Here is an 18,375-nt window from a genome sequence, read left to right on the forward strand (position 1 = left end):
AGTTTCAGTGTACAAGGCCAAATGTATTATACATGTATTACTCTGCATGCTGAATACAGCTGGGATTGTTTAGCTTTCAGAAGAGATGACTCAGGGGGGAATCTTAACAACATTTAGAAATACCCGACAAGAGGGAGGAAAGAGGCAGAACCAGATCCTCAGTGTTGCCAAGCAAAAGGACATGAGGCAATGAAATATTAAAAAAAAAAAAAATTATATTTGAACAGACATTTTATTAGAAGAATGATTGAACACTGGGACAGTGGTCTCCAGAGAGGCTGTAAAGTCAACATTCTTCACAAAAGAGCTGAGAAGATTGTTCTAGCTGACCCTGGTCTTCTGGGGGCTGGACAGTGTGATCAGCACAGGCCCCTTGCTCACTCAGCCATCCATGACACTCTCATTCTGTGACACTTTTCAGATCACTTCAGGGCCTCTGTAAGACACATTCAGCTCCAAAGAGTATTTTCAAAGGGATTCTTTGATGTGGCAAATATATTCATACACAAAGATTTCAGAGTATAATACACACAGAGCAGGAAAAATTTTTCCATGTACAATTAGGAGTCTAGGAAGCTGAAATACGCTTCAAAGAAGGAAAAGTTTAGTCTGAATAGGAAAAAAAATTACAGAATTCATTCATTTATGGAACTGAATTCTGTGATGAGGCAAAATTTTGTGTATTAGAAATGGTGTTAATAACCTGTTCAGATTTTTATTATCATCATTCTTTCTGCAATTCCTAGAATAGGCTTCAAAATTTCAAAAAACATTGTACATACAAATTCTCAATTAGAGATGACCCAGGAATGAATGCAAGGATTGATCAAAGTAATAGGATGGGAGTTTAAAAATATTTTTGCAATATAGGATCAGTTGTGGTTAAGTTACTTCTAGTGAAAAACCTGCATCCTGAGATGCCCTGATGGGGCATATGGTTGGCAGGAAGGGAGGAGCTGAGAAGAAAATCTGTTGTACACAAATCCCATTTTCTTTCCCTTTCAGTCCAGAATAAACCCTAAATTCTTAGTCTTTGATTGATATTTTGTATCAATTTTAAAAATCACATTTCCCAACCAATTATTTGTCCAAGTACCATTTTTTGATTCTTTCCCCTGGTCACCATCTGGCTTCTCGTCTGGTCTCTTTTCCCCATGTTGCCATCTGCTTTCTCTGCTTTCTGACCTTCCTATTTCATTCCATCTCCTAATTTCATTCTGTTTCTTTCTGCAGTTTTCTCATCTCCTCTGTGTGTCAGCCTGAAGTTGCTTTCCAGCCCACTGTGGTATATTATTTTGAAAGCTAAGAGTATAGTGAAGGATTGTTGTGTTTATTAGCTATCTCTGGTAGATAATGGCAAGGTAAGAAGTAAGAAACTACTTCTTTTATCCTATGCAATACCACCATCCGCTGGCAGTTCCTCCATCTTTCCCTCTGTATGTCACTGATGGCTACAGCAATACACAGGTAGCTCCTGTCTTCAAAATTTACCAGAGAATTACAATTTAGAAGGCCAAATAGCTTACCCTTTATTAGGAAAAAATAAGCAACTGCCATGTATTTTCTTTCTACTTCCCAGAGTACTGTGTTAAGATGAGGGTTTATTTAGCTGCTTTTTCAGACAACTTTTTAATTTCAGTATCTCATTCACCATTGCTACCTTCAGGTTCCCACAGTGGCTCCAGATTCTTCATGCCTCAGTGCAATGAGGGCCATCCCTGGAGGATGCAGGCTTCAGAAATCAGGCTCTGTTGTCAGCTGAGCTTGATGCTCTGCTCAGTGCTGATGGAAGAGGATGTGTTATGTGGGTTCTTCTCACCTTGCTCCTGAGATAACTGAGCAGTGAACTGGGATTCCTCATGATTCTGCTCTGAGACAGCAGAGAATAGGCCCCCTCTGGGATCCAGCAGCTTTTTGCATCACACTGATGATCAGCCAGACAAATGGTTTTGGAGGAGCCAGTTCAAGGCTGATTCTGGCACAGAAGAAGTTAAAACCAGCAACTTTTCTGTACAGCCTCATACCTGTGTGAGACACTCTGGCTGGCTGTGTGTCCTTATTACCAATTCAGGGCTGCCTGTGTGCTATGCACTTGTTAGAGGGTAGACAGGGTAGTGCCTCTGTCCCCATACAGCTCACACATAGACATCTGACTGCTTTTTACAGTTCCAGTTAGGAACAGCACTGCAACCCCCTGAGCTTCATTTCTTACAGATTCTGAGCTCAGCCTCACTCCAGACTCCATCTGTGTGCCTCTCCTCCCTTCCTCCGGCCATCTTTAATATCTGTCCTCTGTGTTTTTGTCAAGTAATCCCTTACTAATTAAACTCTGCCCAAAGGACAAATATACAAAAGTAGGTGAGCTGACATGAAATTTGCCAGCTCTTACTCCTCTTGCTCTTTTTGTGTGCTTAATCCTCTCTCTAGCTTTTATTTGCCTGTCTATTTAGATAAGAAGCTGTTGTGGAATAGGGATGTTGTGTGTGTATTGTACAAGCCCCACTTTCATAAACACTCTGGCAACAAATAAATGCTGCTATCACACTGTATTTGAAGGTCATCATGTCATGTCTCGAAGGTGTTAGTGGCAGCTGTTTTACTGCTGTCTGTTTGAGACCTGTTTGGGATTCTGCTTCTGCAAAAAGGTATTTTTTGTGAAACTGCTCACATTCTTACCAGGCTGGAAGCTTTTTTGGGCTCAGATGCTTTCCTGGATGCTAGATTCCAAGGAAATATTCCAGCAGAATTTTCTAGACCAGCAGTTTAAAACAAACAGGTCTCTTTACCCTACCTTCACACATGAGGACTCAGCATTAGCTCCAACTTAGCCCCTCAAACAGCTTGAATAACTTGGGATGAAAGAAAACTAATGGTGTCTTTGGAGGGATGTCACTGCCCTGTGCTTCCTCCATTTACCACAGATGCCTCTGTTTTCAGTTTGAATGTGCATTTTTGAGAACTTCTGTAACTTGTGTAGCAGTTCCAAAAGTCCATCTGTGTTTATGTGCATCTAGTGTTGAAGCTGTAGCAGCACACACTCAGTGTTGCCCAGAAAGAGACACAAGGAAAAAAAAAATTAAGCAGCCAGGAACTCCAAAGTTCCATATTATCTTGTTTAGAAGCTGTCCTGTCTTGCCCTAGAATCTCCACATGAGTAAGTGTGGTCATGACATGTGAAGAAGTTCCTGCTTTCCTGGGACCTGAGTTTTCTCTGAAAATTTTTTGTAGGCTCTACATGAGGCCCATTTGTTCAAATACCTTTGAGGCATTCATCAGTCAAATGGTCTTGCTTTGTAGAAATTCTTTCAATAGGATGCTGATTTTATCTTAAAGGAAAGTGATAAGCATATTATTGTCTAAACTTAAAAGAGCAAGGTGAAAACAGTATTCTGTCCTACCTTGACTATCAAATTAATATTATTCTTTTATTTCTTTCCATATATTTTCCTCATTTTCTCCATTTCCTACATGAAAAAAATGTCTCTATATCTTAGTGTTGAAGTTGGCACTCTGTTTTTGGCTGGAAGGTATTAACTATTTTGGGAAATCCCACACCTTAGGAACAATCCAAGAGAATACTTCACTAAGCTAAAATTCCTGAACTGGTACTGTCTTAGTAGTAATGCAAGCTAGAGAGCTGACTTTAAAACAGAACAGTACTTACTAAGCAACTTTTTCTGGTGTGCAGTAAGAGCTTTCATTAATATGCTTGTGGAATGTCTCTGGATGAGCCAAATTCCAGGTCAGAGTTTCAGGTCAGATATATAGGGCAGGGTGCAATACAAATTGTTGATATTCAGACTTTCCAACTGGCAAGAGGGGCAGTTTCCCATGCTGGTATTTCCAAGACTGTAGTTTCAGGATTTGTGCTGTCTGGATTTGGATGCAAACATTTGTCACAGGTACTCTGCAAACAAAAATGTGGGACAGTTTTTATGCCAGAGAAAGGATTTAAAGGTGAGATGCTTGCTTTCACAGAAAATCTGATGCTGTTAGTATATGAAGACATCAGTGGCCATTTTTGAGAAAATTGCGTATTTTTTTTAACTCTGTGTGCTCTAAAGTATAACTTATCTATTGATAAAATTTCCAAACAAATTGAGACACATGAAGGCCAGAAAAGAGAAGTTAATTTACACAGATTAAAAGAATGAGTTTTTGGAGTTATGGAAATGATTAGAAAAAAAAAAAATCACACTCTGATTAGCAAAAATCCCTCATGATGACCAGGTCTCCATTCAGAAGTATAATATAAAAGCAAGTGTAAAAACCCAACAAACCTACAAAGTAAAAATAATTTGGAATGCAGATATTGTGATGAAATAAAATTAATCATATGGAAGAAGTAGAGACAGAAGAAGTAGGAGGACCTGTAGTAGCAAACACTTAATAGCAACAATGAGAAAAATAGAAATGCTAGAAAGCAATGGAACATAATGTTATATATAATGACTCAGGAAACATATGTAATTTTTAGCTGAAATGTTCTAGAACTTTGCAAAACCAGGAAAAAGGAATGCAGAGATGGATTGAGTTCAATCTTACTTAAACTTTACAAATCCATGAATAGGACCACTGTCGCTATTCCTACCTTGGCTATGAAAGAGAGTTAGTGTACTCCATGTTCTTCCATAATGTAATTCTTTGAATCTAGAAACTGGCTTCTGTTCTGCTATAGTATAACAGTCTGATCAAATTTTTCTCACATATAATAGCCTTTTATCAGTATTCAATTTTCTAATGCAGTAACAAAGTCTTATCACACATGTGATGAGATTCCTGATAATGAAGGTAAGATAGATTAAGAACCTTATTAAAATATTTCAAATGCATTAGAAGTCTCCTAGCAAGACTTTTGACATTGATTTCCCGATGTACCTTGGAAACAGTGCTTACCCAGAAAATTTTACAGCAAAACAAATAAATAAGGAAAACTGGTGAATGAAAACCTTTCAGTACTGGATTTGTAGAAGCTGTATTGGAGCCATGTGTGCTGGGTGCCTCCTGGAAGCAGACAGGATGAAAATGGAAGGAAAAATGTGAGGAAGAATGCTGATTGCATATACCTAGACCTAAGCACAAATTATTTACCTGGCAGAAATAACGCTTTTATGTAAGACAAAGTATTGGCTATCACCACAAGGATGATTGAGAAGCATAAAGCAAAGATACAGAGCTCCTTGTTCAATATCATAGAGCCTACAAAAAGTACAGAAATGTATCTGTAATGCATCATCATTACTTCAAAATTGGGTCTTTATTCACAATGGAGAAGAAATGTTTTCAAATTATATTTTGCTTTTCTCCAGGAAAGCAGTTAATGGCACATAAATTTAAATTGCTGTGAATTATGTTACATACTTAATTTTATTGCATTCATTAAATTATATTACTTTCCACAAAGAACAGTGTGCTGTAGAAGAGTTGTCAGTTTAAGTGTTTTGTAAAACTAACTGAAAAGTCCCACATGGGACTTAATAATTTTCTGCTATAGAACTCAGATATGAGTGCAGACAGCTCTTTTGAAAACTTGCAGGGACTGAAGACAGAGCTTCTGCTGAAAGGGAAGAAAGATTCTCCTTCCAGAAAATTGCACAGATCCAGCAAGAGCAGATAAGTATCTTATATTTGCATTACTGAGTCTTCTTGTAACCGTCTTAGTAGACTGGATTTGTGCTTTTTTAGTGAAAGTGCATTGCCTTTCAGCTCTTAAATTAGCTTTATTCTAATTCCCATTAACACACAACAGATGGAGAGCTATAATCTGAAGGGTCCCGTAACTAAGTCTGCCAAGTGTACTTGTGTGCAGAGGACTTGATTCCATCATGTATTTGGCTTGATTTCTACCAAATGGTATATAATTGACTTAAAGTAAAATGATCACTTTCATAAAATCTACTCAATCAACTTTTGAGCAGAGTGTAGCTTACATGCATGTGTTTATCTGATTGAAGCTCTGGGTACATTTCTTTCCTATGTTTATAGTTTTCCCCTTCAAAATAATACATGTATTAGTTTTTTTAGATTGTCAGCTATGATTTACAGAGGTAGAAATCTTAGAATGATAAATAAGTGTCAAAGACAGTATAAATAGGATGCTAAGACAAACTAGCAATTTGTTTGGGATTCACGATTTGTATTTGTTCTGGATTGTGACTGGATTGTAAAAGTAGGTTGTAGTTTCAGAGACACCTTAAAATTTTATACACAAGAATCAAAATGCATCTGACCTTTACAAAGGTGGGTGCAAACTTAGAATGAGAATGCATCATGACACTTACTCACTTTCTCAGAACCTCTTTTATAATATATAGTTTACTTAGGTCATATTATACAGAATAAAAAAATAAAAGAGCAGCAGAAGGTTCACTAAAAAATATTTTTTCTGAGGTGCTTGTTGAGGGTGAGGAAACCGACACAGTCTTACATGTTCACAATACATAAAACAATACAAGTGAAAAAATAAGAATGCCTATATTTGGTAAATTGCACAGATTAACTTCCCATCAAAGTGCCATAATTTCTTTCAGTGCTATAGGAACGCAATCAGAAAAGTTACTACAGTTGTTGCTTTTGTTAAATTTACAGAGAAAGATGTTTAATATCAGGGAATTCTAGTGCTTCTGAGTATATTTCCACTTCATAATATGAAAGGACTTTGTGAAATTAAATGACAGCTACTGAAGCACTAGGGAGTATAACAATATTGTACAGCACTCATTCAGTTTGCCACCTGATAGAGAAGAAAAGCAGCTTTCTCCCTTGTTTTTGTGAGACTTATTTCATATCCACAAGTACAGAACAGATACTTCGATACTGATGGCCAATTCTGAAAATTCCTGTTGAGTGCATTGCAAAAATGCATTCCTTCTGTTGATAGAACAGATAATATCAATTCTTTTGATGTAATGCAAATGAGCCTGTTCTACTTTAACTGTGCAGTAGGTGCTCCTGTTGAAGTTATTTGTCATCTCAAGGCAGTCAGGGTGTAGTTTTTTATGCCTGACTTTGTATTTTAAGATTTATTGCTTGTTTTTTTAAGGCTTAACTAATTTGTAGTTAAATTTGAGAGGGGATTGGTTATAAAATTGCTGAGTCCAGAAATCCCATCTAAAGAGAACCCACAGTTTATGAGAAAATCAACAGGCTTTCATCCCCACAAAATCTACTTATGAGAAAACCAAAAGGTTTTCTTCCCCACAGAAATTACTCAGTTATTCTGGAGACTGCACATTGCGTAAGGAAGATGAGTAGAGAGCAAAGCCAGAGCTGTACAAAGGCAAGACTGCAGTGGAGAGGGAAAGTACAAATATGATAGGGCACATGAACAACCCAACTGTATCTTTAATTTTCATTGGTAAAGCTGTTAGTCTAAACTGGACAAACTGCAAGAGCTAACTTAAAGGACAATCAACAGCATCTTGTCCTACTGAATATAAGGAACAATGCTGTTTAACTGGGATTAGCTAGCTGATATTTCTGGAAATGTAAACAGCTGGATTACATCTTCAAAATGGTAAACAACAGGCCTTCTTAAAGAGGAGACCTGTTAACAGGACGGTATGAAGCATAATACAACAAGCAGACTTCCCAGAACTGACCTAGTTCAGCTTTATGTTGTTTACCAGGACTACACCTCGTGCAGAATCCTACCAAGCACACAGGGACATCTAATGACCGAATCAGAGACTGCAACTCAGCACACTCAGGCCACTTTAGCACACAAGAAACAAAAGGTGTGCACAGCAGAGGCTGGGGTGGCTGCAGGCCATGCAGGTGTTCAAAAATTGCCTCACATTTGCAAATATTGCCTTATAAAATACAAAGAAAATTGTTATCTCAATAGGAATGAGGTTTTAGTTGAAATAATCCAGAGCAATGCAACATTAAAGCTAATTGAAACAAACTAAAACCTACCAGCTCCCATCCCCTGTAATTTTGCAACTGAACGGTGTGTAGTTTTAAAGTGACAGGATCCATCTATGTGTAAAAAGTCAGAGTACTGCTTATACAGGAAAATAATCTCAGCAATCTATTTAAGGCATAAGGATTTGGGGAAGTGTAATTAGACCAGTATTCTGGGAATTTAGAGAGCTGGATTGAATTCTGTGTTCATCTACAGACAACTCTGTGACCTTCAGCAGAGTCCTTGGGTCAGATCACCAAGGCTGCAGTGAGGGGGAGTTAGAGGCTTAAAAGCCTTTGATGATCTGGAGCTTTGTTGATCAGTCTAGCTCATTTCCATAAAGCTTTCCTCTCTCAAAGCAGTACTGGGAGGATGAATGTGTTAAAACTGTGCTTTTATGGTAGTAGGAGAAGGACCACAAACTGGAAAAGTTCAAAACTGGAAGGCTGCTCCTGTGCACTGTTGCTGATCACACCTCTGTCTTCAAAAGGTGCATGCCAGTGCTGGATTAAATCGTAATGGTATAGATTTTCTTTTTTGCAAGGGAGAAATACTTTTCTTGTGTTTTGTATTTTGGTGGTGGTTTTTTTTTGTGGTGTGTTTATTTTTGTTTTGTTTTGTTTTTTGTTTATTTTTTTTTTTTTTCTCTAGGTATCAGGCAAGACAACTTCAAGTCTTGGTTAATGATCTGAGTAAAAACACCAGCAAATGAACTTTTAGCTGGTCTGTTCTGTTTTCGTCATGAGATGATTCTACAGTTTAACAATGATTCTACATATAACAATGTGAATTGTTATAAAAAATTTCATGGTCCTCTGATGTTATTAAGACCCATAATGATGTTTTCATTACCTACTTAAATATTTTTCCAGTATTTAAAAAATTTCTACTTTCCACAAAAATAATTTAAAAAATAGAGGAATCAATGACAGATTTTTTTGTGTGTTGGAAATGTATCCTCCCAGTGGGCTCTGTATAGGCCTCTCTTTTGCTTTTTAGTCATTGATGTTTCTCCACGCAATCTTTCTTCTCTTAATAAAATCTATATAAAAATTTCACTCCTAAGGAATGAAAGCAAGTTCCTACCTTTGAAGAGTCTCTCTGTATCTTTCTCTTATAAAGTAGATTATTAGGAATCATCTTTATCATCTTTTCAGCAGTTCCTGAAGCATAAGAGATAATTCATTTGTAGAAAAGAAAAGGACTGTTTTAATTTTGTTTACATAAGACTAGAATAAGAATCTTACTTTTGGATTCAAAGAGATTGAATTATTTAACTGGGATTAATTGTCCACCGAACTTTATGAATGTCCTAAATTATGTTTATGGGCTTCCACCTTTTTTTTTTTTTTTTTTTTTTTTTAACCCAACCCATTAGCTAAGGCTTTTTTCACAGTTAAGCAAAGGATTCAGATTTACAGATCTGACATAGTGCTTCTGCTAGACCTGTGAGCTCCTGAATCACTAGGTGGAGGCCAGACAGATAATTTAGGGTCATTTCAGGCCTGAGACCTCAACCATGGTGCGGCAGAAGCATTGTGGAAACTGTGTGAAGCTTTGCTGAAATAAAATACGTTCAGTAGACTTCATGCATGTTGTTGTTGCTACTTTAAAATGACTCTCCTTGAGTCTGATTGCCCTGGAGAACTTCAAGGTCTTAGCCAAGGCCTGGCTTACTGCCCTTCCTTAAGGGAGCACCAACAGTGCCATGTCCCTTCCACTGTTATCTTTTAGGTTGGTTTGTGGGCTAATTACCTCTCTTGAAACTGTCTGGGAAATAAATGCCTCAGTTCCATCTGTTTTTCTGGGGATTAGTGTTGATTTAATTAAATTTGTTTGCATTTCTAGTATTTCACAGGCCACATCCGGAGGGGAATAAAGACTTTGCTGCACTCTGCCTTCACTTGAGTTTCTCACAGAGATGTAACACTCTGGAACTACATTTCATCTGAATCATGCCTATGCCTATAACAAATTACTGGTTTTACAATCCACTGTAGCAGGGGAGTAGCTCTAGAAGCACTAAGGATTTGAAGAAGTGCTTAGACACTGGCCCAACTGGTTGCTTTGTTCCTGTTAAAGAAGGATTTAGTCTGAACTGTTGGAATGTTTAAGCAATAATATGACTTGGAAGTAATTTATCTGAGTGTGTTATGGTAAACCCCTCATTTCTTAGATCTATAAAAAGTCTGCATATTTTTCTTGTAATCAGAGATTCTCAATAACATATACACAGGTTATATAAATACATTAGCTACTATTTTCATGCCATTGAAGGAAAATTCATTAGGCAAATGTTTCTATTCTAGCATGCATAGATATGATGTGATTTCAACAATTTTTTGAGATTATTTCAAGCCCTCGAAAAGTTCTTGGCTTCAGGCTGTTTGTTTTCTTGCATTATACATTTCTTAGACATTCAAGGTAAGTGGAAACATTTGCACATTCTGAAAAAACTGAGAGTTGGGTGAAGTACTTATCGACATTTTGTGGCTTGAGAACTGCATTTAAAAGAATCTATTTGATAATTTTACAGCAAAGGTTCCATGAGTAAAATTTCTTTATGCAGTTGTATATGGAAAGTGTAGTTTTTGTTAATGTAATTGCTGTGTTTAACCTAGAAAGTAAATTCTAACTCACTCTGATAAGTACAAGAAACACAATCAGAAGTTCCTTTTAATTTGAAAGATAACATTATATTGTGGGTTGCATGTGAGATCTCTATGTTGTAGAAGAAGAAATTTGTCAACTCTAGTTCATGTGTGTCTTACGTCTTTCTTAGTTTCTTTCCAAAGCCAACACTTCAAAATCCTCAGATATGTAATTGAGCACTGAAATAGCACTGTCTAGGCTTTCTGCTGTTTGGATGTTTTGAAAGACTGAGGTGATAAGGCATTTCTCTGTGTTGTAGCAAGGACTACTTCTATGAGATCCCAGATCGGTTGAGGTGATGATTTGGAAACTATTGTCTTTTTTTGGAACTTAAGTTTGTGAAATAAATGGAAAGCACGTAGAAACTGTGATGCATAAATGTGATAAAATTTTAGCAGTATGCAATTGCCTCAGAAAAAGAAATAATTTAACCTGATGCCTACTTATTTTGTACCACATTTGAAGTTGATTGCAGGTTTTCAGTTTCAAACTGCAATTTTTATGCCATAAAAATTATTTTTAAACACACAGAGACACACCTTAGCACTTAATACATAAACTGGGAAAATGAATGATAGGCTGTAGAACTAAAAACTACTGTCCAATGTTTTTTCATACATATGAGATGTGTTTCTGAACACTGACTCACACCTCTTAAAATTTACTTTAAATAACTAGCTTTTGTAGTCCTGTCAGCTGGCATTTTAAAATGATGTCATTCATAGTGCAAAGTCAATTAAAGTTTTTCTCATGAAAGAAGGAAAATTTAGATATTTTATAAAAAGATTCCTTTGACTGATATTGGAAAGCCTTTATATTGCAGAGCAGATACAGGACCAGCCTCCAAAAACCTCCTCTGTGCCTTCTTTTCCTAGGGCTGTCAATTTCTCTCAGTCATTTTTCACTGCCTCTTGTGCTCTGGCCCTTCACCACCCTGGTGGCTCTCAGTGAACTTGCTGCAGTGTGTTAATGTTTTCCTTGTGCCCTGGGAGCCCACGAGAGGATCCAGGGTGCTGCATGTGGTCACACGAGCACTGCACTCAGAAACTCCGGAGCATTCAGCGGCAGCCGGCGCTGGCTCACACAGGGCAGTAATCAGCCTGGAGGTGAACAGCTCCTGCACATCCCACTTTCATCCCATGGTGCTGAAATACTTAATCAGCATCCAGCCTAGGTCAGTAACCTCATCAGTCCCTAGAAGTTTTGGAGAACATTCTTAACTTTAATAATTATTTTTCAACTTTCTCTTTGCTAGCACAAAAAGAAGGCAAGTCACTGTCTAGTGAAAGTGTTTTTCTAAAGTCGGTATCACAAAGTGATAGTGGCAAAGTGATTTGCTACAGCCTGGACCTAATTACTGCCTAAGGAAACCTGTAAAATAAACCTGTAAAAGAAATTTGCAAATTTTCTAAATTCAGAGTAGCTGTATTATTTTGTAGTGGTGGTTGATTTTTTTACACAAGGATCAATTCTATTTTCCTACATAGAGGAAGCCTAAGTTTTAGTTTTATACTTGCTTAGCTCTATTGGCTTTCATCTTTTAGTTAGGACCCATTTTTCTCAGTAATGTCAAATTTGTAATAACAAATGCCATTTGATTGAGACTTGCTGTGGCCATCTTTTCAAAGCCATCAGAGAAACTATTTGCTGAGGAATTAGTTCTGGGATGTAGATAAAGAAAGAAATAAATGAACTAGGCTGTGTCTTACAATATTTTTTCCATTCTAGAACAATAACAGAGAATTCCTAGATTTCATTAGGACTCATGTTTTATTATTTGGCAATAAATTAATCTGTGTTAGATGTGAAGGAAGTATTTTCAAATGGCTATTTAATGATGCAGCTATAAAATTTATTTGACTTTGCAGCAATCATGGGCATGTTAGAAGACATTCATATTGATATTCTGTGTGTTACAATGACAAAAGCCAAATTTCATGTATTTGTATAATCATGGAAGCTCATTGAAAAAAAGTAATAAATTTATTGATCACTTAGTGATCACAGAATTCTACTGTTATCCTCTCAGGATGGTAAAAGCATAGTTTTATTTCTCTCCAACAGTTATTTTATCCAAAGATATTTAAAAATGTTAAGAAGGGAGGAAACCACTTCAGTGGTTTCTTATGCTGGCATTGTGTCATACTTTTATTTTCAAGTCCTTGCACTCAGAATTATTTACCAGTTGTAAAGTCCAGATAATAAGGATCAACCTGGAGAAGTGTCTGCCTTTCATGTGTGAACTGCTCTGTGTCAGGGTTTACAACAGAAGCAGTGATGTTATTATCTGCTAGATGCAAATGCATTCTGAACTTAACTGGAGCTGCTTGAAAATAATAGGAGTTCGACATGGCATTTAATACAGCATTGTTTGGAAGCTTTCTGTTTAACTTTATCCAGAAGACACAGAGGCACATACCCCTCTCATCTCATAAAAAAACCCCAGACATCTTCCATTTAATTTATATCACTGGCTTGCTTTTGAAGTTTTGTTCAATTTGTTAATCTGTGAAGCTATTTATTAAGAGTTAATTTACACGTTTGTATTGAAGGTCAAGTAGTCACATGCTGCTGAGCATTAACTGTACCCCTTTCTTCTGGTGAATTTATATATTAAGATACTCTCACTTCAAGAAAAAGCTGTTGGAAAAAGAAATTCACTTTTTGTTTTTGTTGCATTCCACTTGTGCTTATTGAAGAAATGTGTATTTGAATGAGGAATCTTTCCTCCTAGATACAACTTAATACAACTTGTCCTTTTGCTGTTGTTTGAAAGGCAGATTCTTATGCGTATAATATTACACTCTTCTACCGCGAAAGAACGTGTCTTTTAATAACCTTGGACTGGCTAGAGACATTGCAGGATTAGTTAGAAAAAGATGCTGACTGAAAAATAAGGAAACACAAAAGCCTTATTCTGAAACTAATAGTTAAAACAAGAATCTCTAAAATCATAAGTATATTTCTACAACTTGGGGGTAGGGAGGGAAGTGGATTTCAGTGTCTATTATTTCATTATGAAGGTATTTCTCTGCCTTAAAATGTTATTTATGCACTTTATGTCTGAAAATCATGCTTAAGTTCAGTTGTGGTGAGGGCTAGAATTAGGAAAATTGTTGCTGAGAAAAATGAGTGAAACATCAATTTTGCTGTTTTGGGTTTGTTGTAACAGGGTATACTCCATCTGCAGGGGCTGAATGAAGCTCTGCTCACCCCAGACATAGAAGAAAAGGAACAACGAGGGATTAAGAAATAGTCGGAGGTACAAGATTGTTGCTATGAGAAAATACTAAACATGGTGATCTCACAGCCTGTAAAAACAATACCTTTCATGTAAGTGGGAAAAGATATCCTGTGAAACCACCAGACACCTTGCTCAAAACAAACAGAAAGAAGACCTGCTGCTCAGACTTAATTAAACTTTGGTATCTACTGCATTGGGATGCTGTGCAGACAAAATACTCTGCAGGTTTTAATAACAGATGAATTTATGGAGTAACTGTAAAATCTGATCTTGTATCTACAACTTCTGACTGAAGCAGCCCCCCAACATCCTCTTTTCAGGAAGCTGGAGAATCCACTAGGGAAAGGATCAATCTTTAATCACCCTCCATTCTTTTCTTAAGCCACTGTCCCATGGGCAGATAGAGCCTGTTGGGCTAAGGAGCTTTCCACTTAATTCTGTGTTCAAACATGTGGTTTTTACCTAGCCAGGAATCCATGCGCCTTTTCTGGCTGGCAGGATTGCTCCATGTAGCTGCTTCTTTCAAAGACTTCACTGCAGTAAACATAAAGCTGAGCTTAAATATTGGTAGAAAGACATAAGATCTAGAAATAGTTAAGGTGTAAAATATTACATTGTTTTCTTATACTCTGCAGAAGTGTTTTTACAATTGCATTTAGCTGAGAAATTTCATATGGAAAGAGAAAGTACTGCAGAATATTTTAAAAATCTTTTTGGTTTCTTCTTCTTTTCCTAATCTGTCCACCAACAATAGTTCAGTATTGTTCTTTAATTAGAATTTAGTCTAGTTTTCCTTTGCCTTGGGGGAGATGCTGAACACCTGTGATAGCAAAGACAAAAAGGAGCTGGAAGAAATTGTGACACTGGATGGATATAAAAAGGGGGTCAGTGAAAAACATTACAGTTTGGTGGTTTTTCCTAGAGAGAGAAATACAGGAACAGCTAATTGTATGGAAAATGCAATTGAAATAAATTTATTCTTACTTAGCTTCCCATCTTAATTGTTTTGCCCAGGAACAGACAGACATATAGGGAGTCTTCTTTTCTGTAATACATTCAAATGACATGTCTGACTGCATGAGTTTTCCTTCTTAGTCCCTATTGTCCTGTTCTGGACTAGGTTAGGAGGCATGAAGCCATGTCAAATGATAGTAGTTTATGTGTTTCATTTGCATTTACAGAATAATACCTGTACATCATACACCTGTATGTTTGTCTTTCCTTTCTTTAGCCTTTGCTGTCTACTAAAAATTCTTAGTAAAGCAACTGAACACTTCGTGATTGCAGTGATGCTTTTTCCTGTAACATGCCATGATGAACCATTCATCAGGCATCTGCTGTTAGGCTGCAAAAATAATTCAGTGGCAATAATAAAAAAAATTCTCTGTGTTTCCTCAGGTTTCTCACCTAGATATTAAGGACATTAAATCTTTCTTCCACTAAGGCAGAAATTGAGTGGGGAGGAAAATCTACATGATTTACAATGACATAATAAGAGATGCTGTTTTGAGGGGCAACTGTTTCTTTTAAAAATGTCAACATCTCCCATGACAGAAAGGTCATCAGGAAAAGTATCATTATGGATATTTGCAGAGACCTGGACATTTTAATAAAATCTCATTTGAACAATGCAGAATTATAAAAGAGTGAAGATGAGGCCAAGTGAATTAAAGGTGTGTGTGCCTGTAACTTTCATTAAAAATGTACTTATTTATTTAAAGCATTTTTTGGCCTCATTTTCCTAGTATCTGATTGTTCCTTAGCTAGTGACCACATATTAATACAATATTTAGTTGATAAAGTACCTAGAAAAAAAAGAGCTATGCCTAAAATTTGTTCTGCCTGCTGAAGTTACTCCTAAATTCTGCAGTGCCTAAGAGCTAGGTTTTGAGCCCAGCAGCATCAACCGGTGGCTAGGTTCCCTACTTGAGCAGTTAGGAAACTATGGTTGTTTTAGGTCAATCTCAAAAAGCCAAAAATTGAGTTAGATGAATGCAAACACTGCATAAATATACAAAAATTTAATATAAAAATACTGGGTTTGAGTTCTTTGAATCTCATGTCTTATCTTTTTTAAAAGCTTAGAAGTGAATAGGAATCCTGGTTGAATATGATAACCATACTCTATGTCAATACTCTTTAACAGCACAAATATGGTGCCTATCTTGTGTTAGACGTGCCTAATGGTTGGATTTCTCCAGACAACTGGAAATGAGGCTCTGTGCTCCCTTTTCTGAGGAAGGCCTGCATTTTTATGGGGACTTTGAAACATGGATCCAATATGCAGAATTATGGTTGGTCCATCTTCAACAGTGTTCCAATTTTTAATGATTTTTTATTTATTAAATGATTTGGGTTGTGCTGAGTGATGTCAGTATTTTTTATTTCTATTATGAATGACCATAACATGCTCAACAGATTAGACTACTGTAGTGATTAGCTGCTTTATCTCGAGATTTTGTGATTTGTGTCACAGGCACTCCAGAACTGCTCATGAGGCCTGTGTCCAGCCTGTGCAGATCATCAAGCCTCTTGAGCAGAGTTGAGGATATCATGAGCTATCCTGGCTGTACCTTTAAAGTAAAACAGAAAATAAAACTACCATCAATTTCTAAGAAAATTTCCCTACTTGTGCAAGTCCCTTTTAGCAGTAAGCCTATTTAAATTATATTCTGTGACTGAGGCCATACAGGGAACTATTTTTATTACTGTGGAGAATGAACGAGGGTGATTTGGGATAAGCACTTGAGATTTTTTTCCCCCCAAAATTTTACCTTATATGTGTATAAAAAATTCACATTTTTGCATAAAGTATTCTTTTCTTTCTTTTTCTGGGAATCATTCTCTTTTTCTGCCAATGTCTGATTAAGCAGAGGGATATAATATTCAGTGAACAAAAGAATTATGTTTTTTAATATAGCAGTGTTTGAGGTTTAAATATACTCTAGCGATTTGTCTATTTTTTCATGCTACCCTTTGAGAATTTTAGTAACTGTGACACAGATGGCTAAGGAGAAACACCAAGGAATGATAAAGTAAAATACAAAGACGTATAGAAAAGGATTGAAGGATCAGAAGCCAGATAGTGGGAGCTATTGTTTATCAGATTTACTTCTGGAATAATTTGAGATGGAAAGGAACAAGTAGCCAGCAGTTTTTATTATCTAGTAGTCTCATTATTCAGATAGAACATCTCCAAGGAACAAAAATTTCAGCAGTGCTTCCACCCACTTTTTATACTATACATTAATCACTTCTCAATCAGAAAGGGTAATCTCCTGCCCCTGGCCCTAATACACTAAATCTCTTTCAGCAAGTTCCTAATGTGAAAATATGCCTTTAGTGAGTCCCCAAGGTTAAGATTTTTTTCCTCCTTTACTAGTTAACTTCTTCAAACAAGAGGGAAGAGATGCTTGTTGTTTTATTACGTGTGTACAATTTCTTTGCCCGTGGTGTCTCTTACAGTATTCAAGGCTTACTCTTTAAAGTCCATTCTCTGCTTACACATGTCCTACAGAGAATTACTGAGTTGTAACTAAACATAGACACTGTGACTCCAGAAAACATTCTTGTGATTTTTTTTTCAACAGATGATGAATAAAATCATGCACTTTTGCATCTCTTTGTTTTAGAGATAAGCAGTCAGCTGGGATCTGATGCAATATTATTTGCTGAATGATGCCATTGTCTTGCAGACAGGTAGAGAAATTATAAAAGAAAGGCCTCATAAAATCAGGCCCATAAAATCTGTTAAATCAATAGCTAGCCTGTCATTTCTTCTAAGTTCAGCTATACTTTGCAAGTTCCCATGTGAAAACAATCTTGGTATGAATAGTTCATTAACACAACAACTAATTCTTGGGTGAAAAGTAAGTGGACCTGCATAAACATCAGATCCAATCCATGAGAACCCACAAAAGAAAAATGTAAATAACCTGAACCCTAGCCTGTACACCTAACCTGTACAAATCACCTTCTGACCAATAAATGAAGTAGTAAAAAACTACCAGCCAATAGCTGTTGGACATGAGATTTGTGAAAACTGTATAAAATAAGTTATGTGAATAAATAAAAATTTGGCTTTTCCCTTATGAAGAAAATGGAGTCTTGCTTGATTTATTCCAATGCCATTGTGCTTAGTAAAATCCTCATAATAATGAAAATATATAAAATATAATGATGGACAACAGGTCTGTCAGTGTTGGGCAGAGAATTTTAATTGGTCTGGTTCCAGTAATATTCAGCACTGCAGAATCAGGACAAACTGCATCCTTAGATCTAAATAAGGCAATTAATACGGTTTTGCAAAAAAAGGAGAGTCTTTCCTGTCTTTCTGACTCATTGCAAGGTAATAATGCAGAATCAGTGTGTTCTTAGGTCTGCACAAGTGTTTGGAAGTCACTAAGGATGTTGCACAAAAGTACTCTGAAAAGAAGTATGAGTGTTTTTGATTCCAGCAAAGTAGTATCAATCCGTGCTGTGCAGCCCAGGAAAAAGAGCAGAGATATAAAACTTTCTTACACTGTTTTGTTGTCAGTGCCCACTGTAGCTTTTCTGGCTGAAGTGTGGTAAT

General features: G+C 36.6%; 1 long non-coding RNA gene across 2 annotated transcripts; it reads right to left on the reverse strand.

The window, feature by feature from the left end:
- Positions 1-286: 286 nt before the first annotated feature.
- On the reverse strand, positions 287-7,952 carry LOC135296293 (uncharacterized). Of its 2 annotated transcripts, none has more exons than XR_010358356.1 (3): positions 7,918-7,952; positions 3,665-3,907; positions 287-436 (listed from the first exon to the last, which is right to left on the reverse strand). It is a non-coding gene; the product is annotated as an uncharacterized LOC135296293 (long non-coding RNA). The 2 variants fall into 2 exon arrangements; XR_010358357.1 differs by lacking the exon at positions 7,918-7,952 and adding an exon at positions 7,602-7,889.
- Positions 7,953-18,375: the final 10,423 nt, after the last annotated feature.

Source organism: Passer domesticus, chromosome 3 (genome assembly GCF_036417665.1).
Source record: "Passer domesticus isolate bPasDom1 chromosome 3, bPasDom1.hap1, whole genome shotgun sequence".
Taxonomy (NCBI): domain Eukaryota; kingdom Metazoa; phylum Chordata; class Aves; order Passeriformes; family Passeridae; genus Passer; species Passer domesticus.